We start from the raw sequence: 9,077 nt of genomic DNA, 5'->3' as shown, positions 1-9,077 counted from the left end.
CCTCCTGCTTCTGACTTCCATGTAGTGGGAGAACAGGCTCCTACCACCACATTTGTTTTTTTGGGGGTGGGTTTGGTTTTTTGAGACAGGTTTCTCTGTATAGCCCTGGCTGTCCTAGAATTCACTTTGTAGACCAGGCTGGCCTCGATCTCAGAAATCCCCCTTCCTCTGCCTCCTGAGTGCTTGGATTAAAGGCATGGGCCACCACGCCCGGCTACCACATGTGATTTAGAATCTTTCTTGATCATATTGGTGGTACTGGTCTGTTTTCTTGGGCAAACTAGGATACAGTCCTGACCAATTGCTCAGATCCCATCTCTACTCGGTTCACAGGCACCACTGGTAGAACATTTCTTTTTAAGAAGGTAGTTAACTTGCAGTACATTGAAGTTCAAGATCAGGTCATGCCACATTGTTTGAAATGTGAGCTGCCAAATAGTAAACTGGATGGATCTATGAGTTTGCTACTGAAGATTGCCAGTGTTATACGGAAGGCCGTGTGATCCTGGAACGTGCACTAGTTCGAAAGAGTGAAGGCTTTGAAGAGCACATACCATCTGGTAACTCTTGAAGATAAAAGGTAAATCCATCTTTTCCCAGGTCTCCTTTACTGAACCGTGGAACAAGAGGTTGTGAGAAAAGCCAGTTGTGATGAGGCAAATGCAGTCAGAGAAAGCCTCTCTGAAAAAAAAACCACACACAAAAAAAGAGGTTGTGAGACTCTAAAATGGAACTTTTTTTTTTCAATTTTGTATTTTCCATCCAACAGTTTGTAGAGAGAATTTTATGCATATGCTGTTAATTTTTTCCCTGTGTTTACTTCTTGAGGCAGAAGAGTTTGCAGCTACATGGTGGGCTATGTGAGGGGAAAATGGGGTAAAAAGAGGGTTTATGTGTACATTTTGAGTGGAAAGTATGTCAAAGCATGGTTTTCAAATTTACTTGGGCTTCATTTAAAATTTTCTTTTTAACCCGGTTATTTCACTTAATTTGCTAGCTTCAAGAAGAGATCCAAATCTGTGCCCAGCATTGGAGGCTCAGTGTTAGCATGACTTGTGCTGGCCACTGTGCCATCTTCTTGTTGGAGAGGAACTCTAGCACCAAAACCCATTCTTCGTGTTAGTCTTGACCTACAGATGTCACCATCACTAGCTCCTTGTCACCGTGGACTTGGTGTTGATTGGGAATTTTCTGAAATGGGGCAGAACTGCTTGGTTGTCTTTTCCCATGTAACTTAAGCATAGTAATATAAATGATAATTTGTAGTTGGAAGAAAGAAAAAAACATTTTCTAAGAACACCAACTGCCCAGAATTGCTTGCTGCCTTAGACATTAACTTGAAAGATAAGTCAGTTAATGCTTCAGAAAAGTTACTGTTTGTTGAGCAGCATCAGAAATGCCATAGCTATTTCCTCCTAAAATCCAATTTTAATACTGACCAAGAATATATAAAATTTCAGTAACAACCTGACTTCCTTAATACCTACCTAGGGGCTTTAAAGTAGTCTTAAGCATTTCATCTTTGAACGTTCCAAAGTAATTTGAAAAGTATTCTCAGGAAGCAATTCTTTGTTGAAAACAAACTTTTCTGTTTTGATCATTGCTTTGAGAGTCATAAAAGCATGGTTCTTTACCAAAAGAAAATGGTAAGATATAACAAACATTTTGTAGTTTTAGATGTAAAGTATAGATATATTGACAGTGGTGGCTCGATAAGACAGTAGAGTGTGTTTAATGCTTTATGGCATTCTAAGATAAGGCAACATTTCTAACAAAGTACCTGCCTTCCAATAATTAATAACTTATACAAGTAGAATGTGCAGAGCTGTAGAGTGAGAGCAGTTTTGTTTGAAAACAAGAAAGGTTGAATGTGACCTTTTAAAATTAGAATGTAATCTTTTATATATACACTTATAAAATCTGTTATCAGTATCTCAAATCATTACTGTGTTCAATTTTAGTTGAAAACACTAAATTTTCATACCAGATGATGAAACATAAGGTTATATAATAAAAGTAAAAGAAGCAGTGTGTTTACTCAAGACATTAGGGCATAGGATTATTAACTGACCTCTTCTGGTAATCAACATCTCATTTTTTATCCTAAAAGAAAGTATGAGGCATTATAAATCTTTTGTTACTCACCTACTTTTTTCACCTTTAATAGGTATGTGATTTTGTGTGTCACACATGTATTTATAGTGCATTAATTCTGAAATGCTTAAAAATACAATCTTTTTTAATAGAACATATACAGAAAAATATACACTACCATATGTAGGATGATGAAAGAACGACTATGTAATCGAGAAAAAAAAACTTTTTTTTAATCAGCATAATTTTCTTTAATTTCCCCTCTGCCCCCAGTTTCACAGTAGCATTTCATATTACAGTTTAACCTGTCAAGTGAGTATAAAGTGATTGTATATTTGCAAGTTAGATGACATGAAAACAGAAATGAGGCCAGTGGAGTCTCCGGGCACCCGCAAGGACCCGCACAGGATTCCGCAAGGGATCCTAAGGCCTCTAGTGAGTGGAACACAGCATCTGCTCCAATCCATTCACAGAGAACCCGAGACTGCATTAACTAGGGAAGCAGGCATCCTGGCCTGAGGTGCGGTGTAGGAAGCCGTGATAATACGTGCCTTCACTAGATGGCGCTAAGCTCCATTGTGCGCATGTGCTGGAGCAAATGCCTGCCAAGTCACTAGTCCGTCCCCCGGGACATTTGAGACTGTGGGTGGAACCGCCAGTAGTATTAATACGTCACACCTGTGGGTATATATAGCAACACGTTTCTATCCTTCTTGGTTCTACCTCACGATTATGAATAAAAGTAACCACGAAAGGTCTTGACTTGTGTTCTGTGTGCGTTCCTGCGGGACTGGAATAGCGCAGGACAGTGTGGCACAAGTCCCTTCCGGTCCACTTGAGCACCAGGGTGCCTTGCCAGTGGAGTCTCTGGACACCCGCAAGGACCCACACAGGATTCCCCACGGGATCCTAAGACTTCTGGTGATTGGAACACAGCTTCTGCCAGGAGGCAGGTTCGAACACCAGATATCTGGGCACCTTCCCTGCAAGAAGAGCTTGCCTGCAGAGAATACTCTGACCACTGAAACTAAGGAGAGAGCCAGCCTCCCAGGTGGACAGATACCAGGTAACAAAATTAATCAGGATCAAGTTAACGAGCTAAACAGTCCCATATCCCCTAAAGAAATAGAAGCAGTCATCAATAGTCTCCCAGCCAAATAAAGCCCAGGACCAGATGGGTTTAGTGCAGAGTTCTACCAGACCATCAAAGAAGATCTAATTCCAGTTCTGAACAAACTATTCCACAAAATAGAAGTAGAAGGAACTCTACCCAACTCATTCTATGAAGCCACAATTACTCTGATACCTAAACCACAGAAAGATCCAACAAAGATAGAGAACTTCAGACCAATTTCCCTTATGAATATTGATGCAAAAAATCCTCAATAAAATTCTCGCTAACCGAATCCAAGAACACATTAAAGGAATCATCCATCCGGACCAAGTAGGTTTTATTCCAGGGATGCAGGGATGGTTTAATATACGGAAATCCATCAAAGTAATCCATTATATAAACAATCTCAAAGACAAAAACCACATGATCATCTCGTTAGATGCAGAAAAAGCATTCAACAAGATCCAACACCCATTCATGATAAAAGTCTTGGAAAGGTCTGGAATTCAAGGCCCATACCTAAACATGATAAAAGCAATCTACAGCAAACCAGTAGCCAACATCAAAATAAATGGTGAGAAGCTTGAAGCAATCCCACTAAAATCAGGGACTAGACAAGGCTGTCCACTCTCCCCATACCTATTCAACATTGTACTTGAAGTCCTAGCCAGAGCAATTCGACAACAAAAGGAGATCAAGGGGATACAAATTGGAAAAGATGAAGTCAAAATATCACTTTTTGTAGATGATATGATAGTATATATAAGTGACCCTAAAAATTCCACCAGAGAACTCCTAAACCTGATAAACAGCTTCGGTGAAGTAGCTGGATATAAAATTAACTCAAACAAGTCAATGGCCTTTCTCTACACAAAGAATAAACAGGATGAGAAAGAAATTAGGGAAACAACACCCTTCTCAATAGTCACAAATAATATAAAATATCTTGGCGAGACTCTAACTAAGGAAGTGAAAGATCTGTATGAAAAGAACTTCAAGTCTCTGAAGAAAGAAATTAAAGAAGATCTAAGAAGATGGAAAGATCTTCCATGCTCATGGATTGGCAGGATCAACATTCTAAAAAAGGCTATCTTGCCAAAAGAAATCTATAGATTCAATGCAATCCCCATCAAAATTCCAACTCAATTCTTCAACGAATTAGAAAGAGCAATCTGCAAATTCATCTGGAATAACAAAAAACCTAGGGTAGCAAAAACTCTTCTCAAGGATAGAAGAATCTCTGGTGGAATCACCATGCCTGACCTAAAGCTTTACTACAGAGCAATTGTGATAAAAACTGCATGGTACTGGTATAGTGACAGACAAGTAGACCAATGGAATAGAATTGAAGACCAAGAAATGAACCCACACACCTATGGTCACTTGATCTTTGACAAGGGAGCTAAAACCATCCAGTGGAAGAAAGACAGCATTTTCAACAAATGGTGCTGGCACAACTGGTTGTTATCATGTAGAAGAATGCGAATCGATCCATTCCTATCTCCTTGTACTAAGGTCAAATCTAAGTGGATCAAGGAACTTCACATAAAACCAGAGACACTGAAACTTATAGAGGAGAAAGTGGGGAAAAGCCTTGAAGATATGGGCACAGGGAAAAGATTCCTGAATAGAACAGCAATGCCTTGTGCTGTAAGATCGAGAATTGACAAATGGGGCCTCATGAAACTGCAAAGCTTCTGCAAGGCAAAAGACACTGTCAATAAGACAAAAAGACCACCAACAGATTGGGAAAGGATCTTTACCTATCGTAAATCAGATAGGCGACTAATATCCAATATATATAAAGAACTCAAGAAGGTGGACTCCAGAAAATAAAATAACCCCATTAAAAATGGGGCTCAGAACTGAACAAAGAATTCTCTCCTGAGGAATACCGAATGGCAGAGAAGCACCTGAAAAAATGTTCAACATCCTTAATCATCAGGGAAATGCAACTCAAAACAACCCTGAGATTCCACCTCACACCAGTCAGAATGGCTAAGATCAAAAATTCAGCTGAAAGCAGATGCTAGCGAGGATGTGGAGAAAGAGGAACACTCCTCCATTTTTGGTGGGATTGCAAGCTTGTACAACCACTCTGGAAATCAGTCTGGTGGTTCCTTAGAAAACTGGACATAGTACTACCGGAGGATCCAGCAATACCTCTCCTGGGCATATATCCAGAAGATGTCCCAACTGGTAAGAAGGACACATGCTCCACTATGTTCATAGCAGCCTTATTTATAATAGCCAGAAGCTGGAAAGAACCCAGATGCCCCTCAACAGAGGAATGGATACAGAAAATGTGGTACATTTACACAATGGAGTACTACTCAGCTATTAAAAAGAATGAATTTATGAAATTCCTAGGCAAATGGATGGACCTGGAGGGCATCATCCTGGGTGAAGTAACACAATCACAAATGAACTAACACAATATGTACTCACTGATAAGTGGGTATTAGCCCAAAACTTAGGATACCCAAGATATAAGATACAGTTTGCTAAACACATGAAACTCAAGAAGAATGAAGACTGAAGTGTGGACACTATGCCCCTCCTTAGAATTGGGAACAGAACACCCATGGAAGGAGTTACAGAGACAACGTTTGGAGCTGTGACGAAAGGATGGACCATCTAGGGACTGCCATACCCAGGGATCCAACCCATAATCAGCTTCCAAACGCTGACACCATTGCATACACTAGCAAGCATTTGCTGAAAGGACCCTGATATAGCTGTCTCTTGTGAGACTATCCCGGGGCCTGGCAAACACAGAAGTGGATGCTCACTGTCAGCTAGTGAATGGATCACAGGGCCCCCAATGGAGGAGCTGGAGAAAGTACCCAAGGAGCTGAAGGGATCCACAACCCTATGGGTGGAACAACATTATGAACTAACCAGTACCCCCCAGAGCTCTTGACTCTAGTTGCATATGTATCAAAAGATGGCCTAGTGGGCCATCACTGGAAAAAGAGGCCCATTGGACGTGCAAACTTTATATGCCCCAGTACAGGAGAACGCCAGTGCCAAAAAGTGGGAGTGGGTGGGTAGGGGAGTAGGGGGGAAGTTATGGGGGACTTTTGGGATAGCATTAGAAATGTAATTGGCCCGGCGGTGGTGGCGCACGCCTTTAATCCCAGCACTTGGGAGGCAGAGGCAGGCGGATTTCTGAGTTCAGGGCCAGCCTGGTCTACAAAGTGAGTTCCAGGACAGCCAGGGCTATACAGAGAAACCCTGTCTCGAAAAATCAAAAAAAAAAAAAAAAAAAAAAGTAATGTAATTGAGGAAAAGATGTAAAAAAAAAAAAAAGAAAACAGAAATGAATTATTTTTGTAAATTAGTTTTCATCTTCTGTGACATCTAATTCTTCATCATCTTCATCTTCTACTTGTTGGTCAGTCCTTGTTCAGCAGGTGGACATCTGTTGAAAAATAACACACGAAAAAATAATTTTTTTACATGTCTGGCATCTTTTTACCTATTTTTATGAGAAAGGGACTATAGAACAAATATTTCAGAAAATAAGTTCCCTGTGATTTTTAAGGTTGAAGTCTCTATTTCTATATCTGATTCTAGTAGTATCCTTCAGTAACATAAAATACCATTACTGTGTATTGTGAATTAAATGGTAAGTTAAAATAAGTTAAATTTAAACAGCCTTTCACTTTGATAATCATCAAAGAGGATGGTAGAACCAGGTAAGTCTGTTTGACAGCAGCAATGCTGATAATAGAAATGCTGTGTTATGGATTGAAAACATAATACTAGCTATACATGTTTCGTTTCCCTTGGATATCTTACTTATAGCTTCTCTGAGGGTGATCTACACCACCCAGGATACAATGGGCAGTGTTTGAACATCAGAGGTGGTTGTGTTGTGCATGTGTATTGCTGCAGACAGATGTTGCAGAATATCTCTACAGTATACATACAATCTTAACTCTACCTAACTCCCAGGAACTTGATCTCAAGTTAGTAGGGTCTGTACTGGCTAGTTTTGTGTCAACTTGACACAGCTGGAGTTAGCACTGAGAAAGGAGCTTCAAGTTGAGGAAATGCCTCCATGAGATCCAGCTGTAAGGCATTTTCCCAATTAGTGATCAAGGGGAAAGCCTCCCTGTGGGTGGGACCACTCTGGGCTGGTAGTCTTGGGTTCTATAAGAGAGCAGGCTGAGCAAGCCAGGGGAAGCAAGCCAGTAAAGAACATCACTCCATGGCCTCTGCATCAGCTCCTGCTCCCTGATCTGCTTGAGTTCCAGTCCTGTCTTCTTTCAGTGATGAACAGCAATGTGGAAATGTTAGCTGAATAAACCCTTTCCTCCCCAACAACTTCTTGGTCATGATGTTTGTGCAGGAATAGAAACCCTAACTAAGACAGTGTGTAAGCCTTGTACTCATAAATGTGTTATATAGGTACAATGCCTATTTGAGAGTAACAATATTAATCCCAATTTTATATCAATAAATTCATACCAATAGAATATTTACAATTGTATGAAATAAATACTCCACCAATATAACAGATTATAACTTCAACATGTATCAATTATAAGGATCTACCAATGTAAGATATACCTATGTAATGTTTTGCTTGAGTAAATTTGCTAACCTATCTCTATTTGTCTATTTTATAATTTCTGTAATATTACTATATCTCCCCCATTTCTCTTCTACCCCCTTTTTTTTCCTAAGAAGGAAGATAGAGACGAGGAAAGGTCGAAAGTCCTGAGTTTAAGCTCTCTAAGTCCGTTCCTGTCCAAAGCTACTTTTGTAAAGTATCACTTAATGACTACATGTCTATAATTCAGAAAATAACCAGAACCATGCACCCCAACATAAGGAACTCGATCGATGATCTTTTGTCTGCTTCCCGCTGAATTTGGGTGAACAATTCCCTTCTGGGGCCCCAATGGGAAATAGGAAAATTGGCTTTATCAAAGGAGAGCTAGTTGGATGTGCTGAGAAAGTTCATTGTTTAGCTGATATCTTGATTATGACAGTCTGAAAGTCTGGAGAGGCAAGCTAGGTGTTCTGAAAAAGTTATGGAATCAAGCCTTTAAAAGAAGCTTCGGTGTAGTTGAATCAAATGCGAAGCTGGAATGGAAGGTCCCTGAATCTCTGCATCCCAGATTGTGAATCTTTTCAGGGCTGTCTTTCTCTTCTTTCATCCTGTAGTATACAAAAGTTAAAAGCAACATATTGTTCTGTAAATACATTCAAATGGAGTGTGCAGGGTGTGCAAATTGATTAATGAAAAATAAAGATCACTGCCTTTCTTTAGGTTAGTGTGATCACATAAACTGTAATATAACTTTGTATACATGCCATTGTAAATGATGGTATGTAATAAGTCGTGAGAAATTTGTACCTAGTAAGTGTTATTGGCTATGTATAGACATTTTAGTCTCAGCCAGGCCCAGAGATGTCTCCATATGCATAGACATAAACATCCCCCCCTATACATCACCTATTTTGTTGATTATGTTAGTCTCCCTTTTTCTTCTCTGTTGCCAAGGTCTTCCTTTGTTATATCTGAGTTTTATCAACTTGAAAGGAACCCAAAGCTTTTCTTTTCCTCTGGAAACAGACATAACCCCTCTCCCAGCATAACGCATTTTCCATTCTGATGTCAGAGTATCCTTAATATTAACAGGTTGGTTTAGATGAATAGCTTTTCCATAATCTAATGTCTTTCAGCAGCTGTGGTGTTTTGTTCATCAGCATTTAAATTTTTTAAGGTAAATAAAGCACTATGTAATCTATCTTTGGGGGTTCTTGTAGATCCCTATTTATTAAGCATCTCCTTTGGAGTTTGATTAGATCTTTCCACAATCACTTGTCCTGCAGGATTGTGTGATATGCCTGT

At 39.7% G+C, this 9,077-nt stretch overlaps 1 pseudogene; it reads left to right on the top strand.

Annotated features, from left to right (window-relative positions):
- The first annotated feature begins 221 nt into the window (after positions 1-221).
- Positions 222-571, top strand: LOC147004415 (protein yippee-like 5 pseudogene; annotated as a pseudogene).
- The last annotated feature ends 8,506 nt before the right edge of the window (positions 572-9,077 follow it).

Source organism: Mus caroli, unplaced genomic scaffold, assembly GCF_978045245.1.
Source record: "Mus caroli unplaced genomic scaffold, Mus_caroli_1 scaffold_6, whole genome shotgun sequence".
Classification (NCBI taxonomy): Eukaryota; Metazoa; Chordata; class Mammalia; order Rodentia; family Muridae; genus Mus; species Mus caroli.
This window is presented reverse-complemented; position numbering and strand designations above follow the sequence as displayed.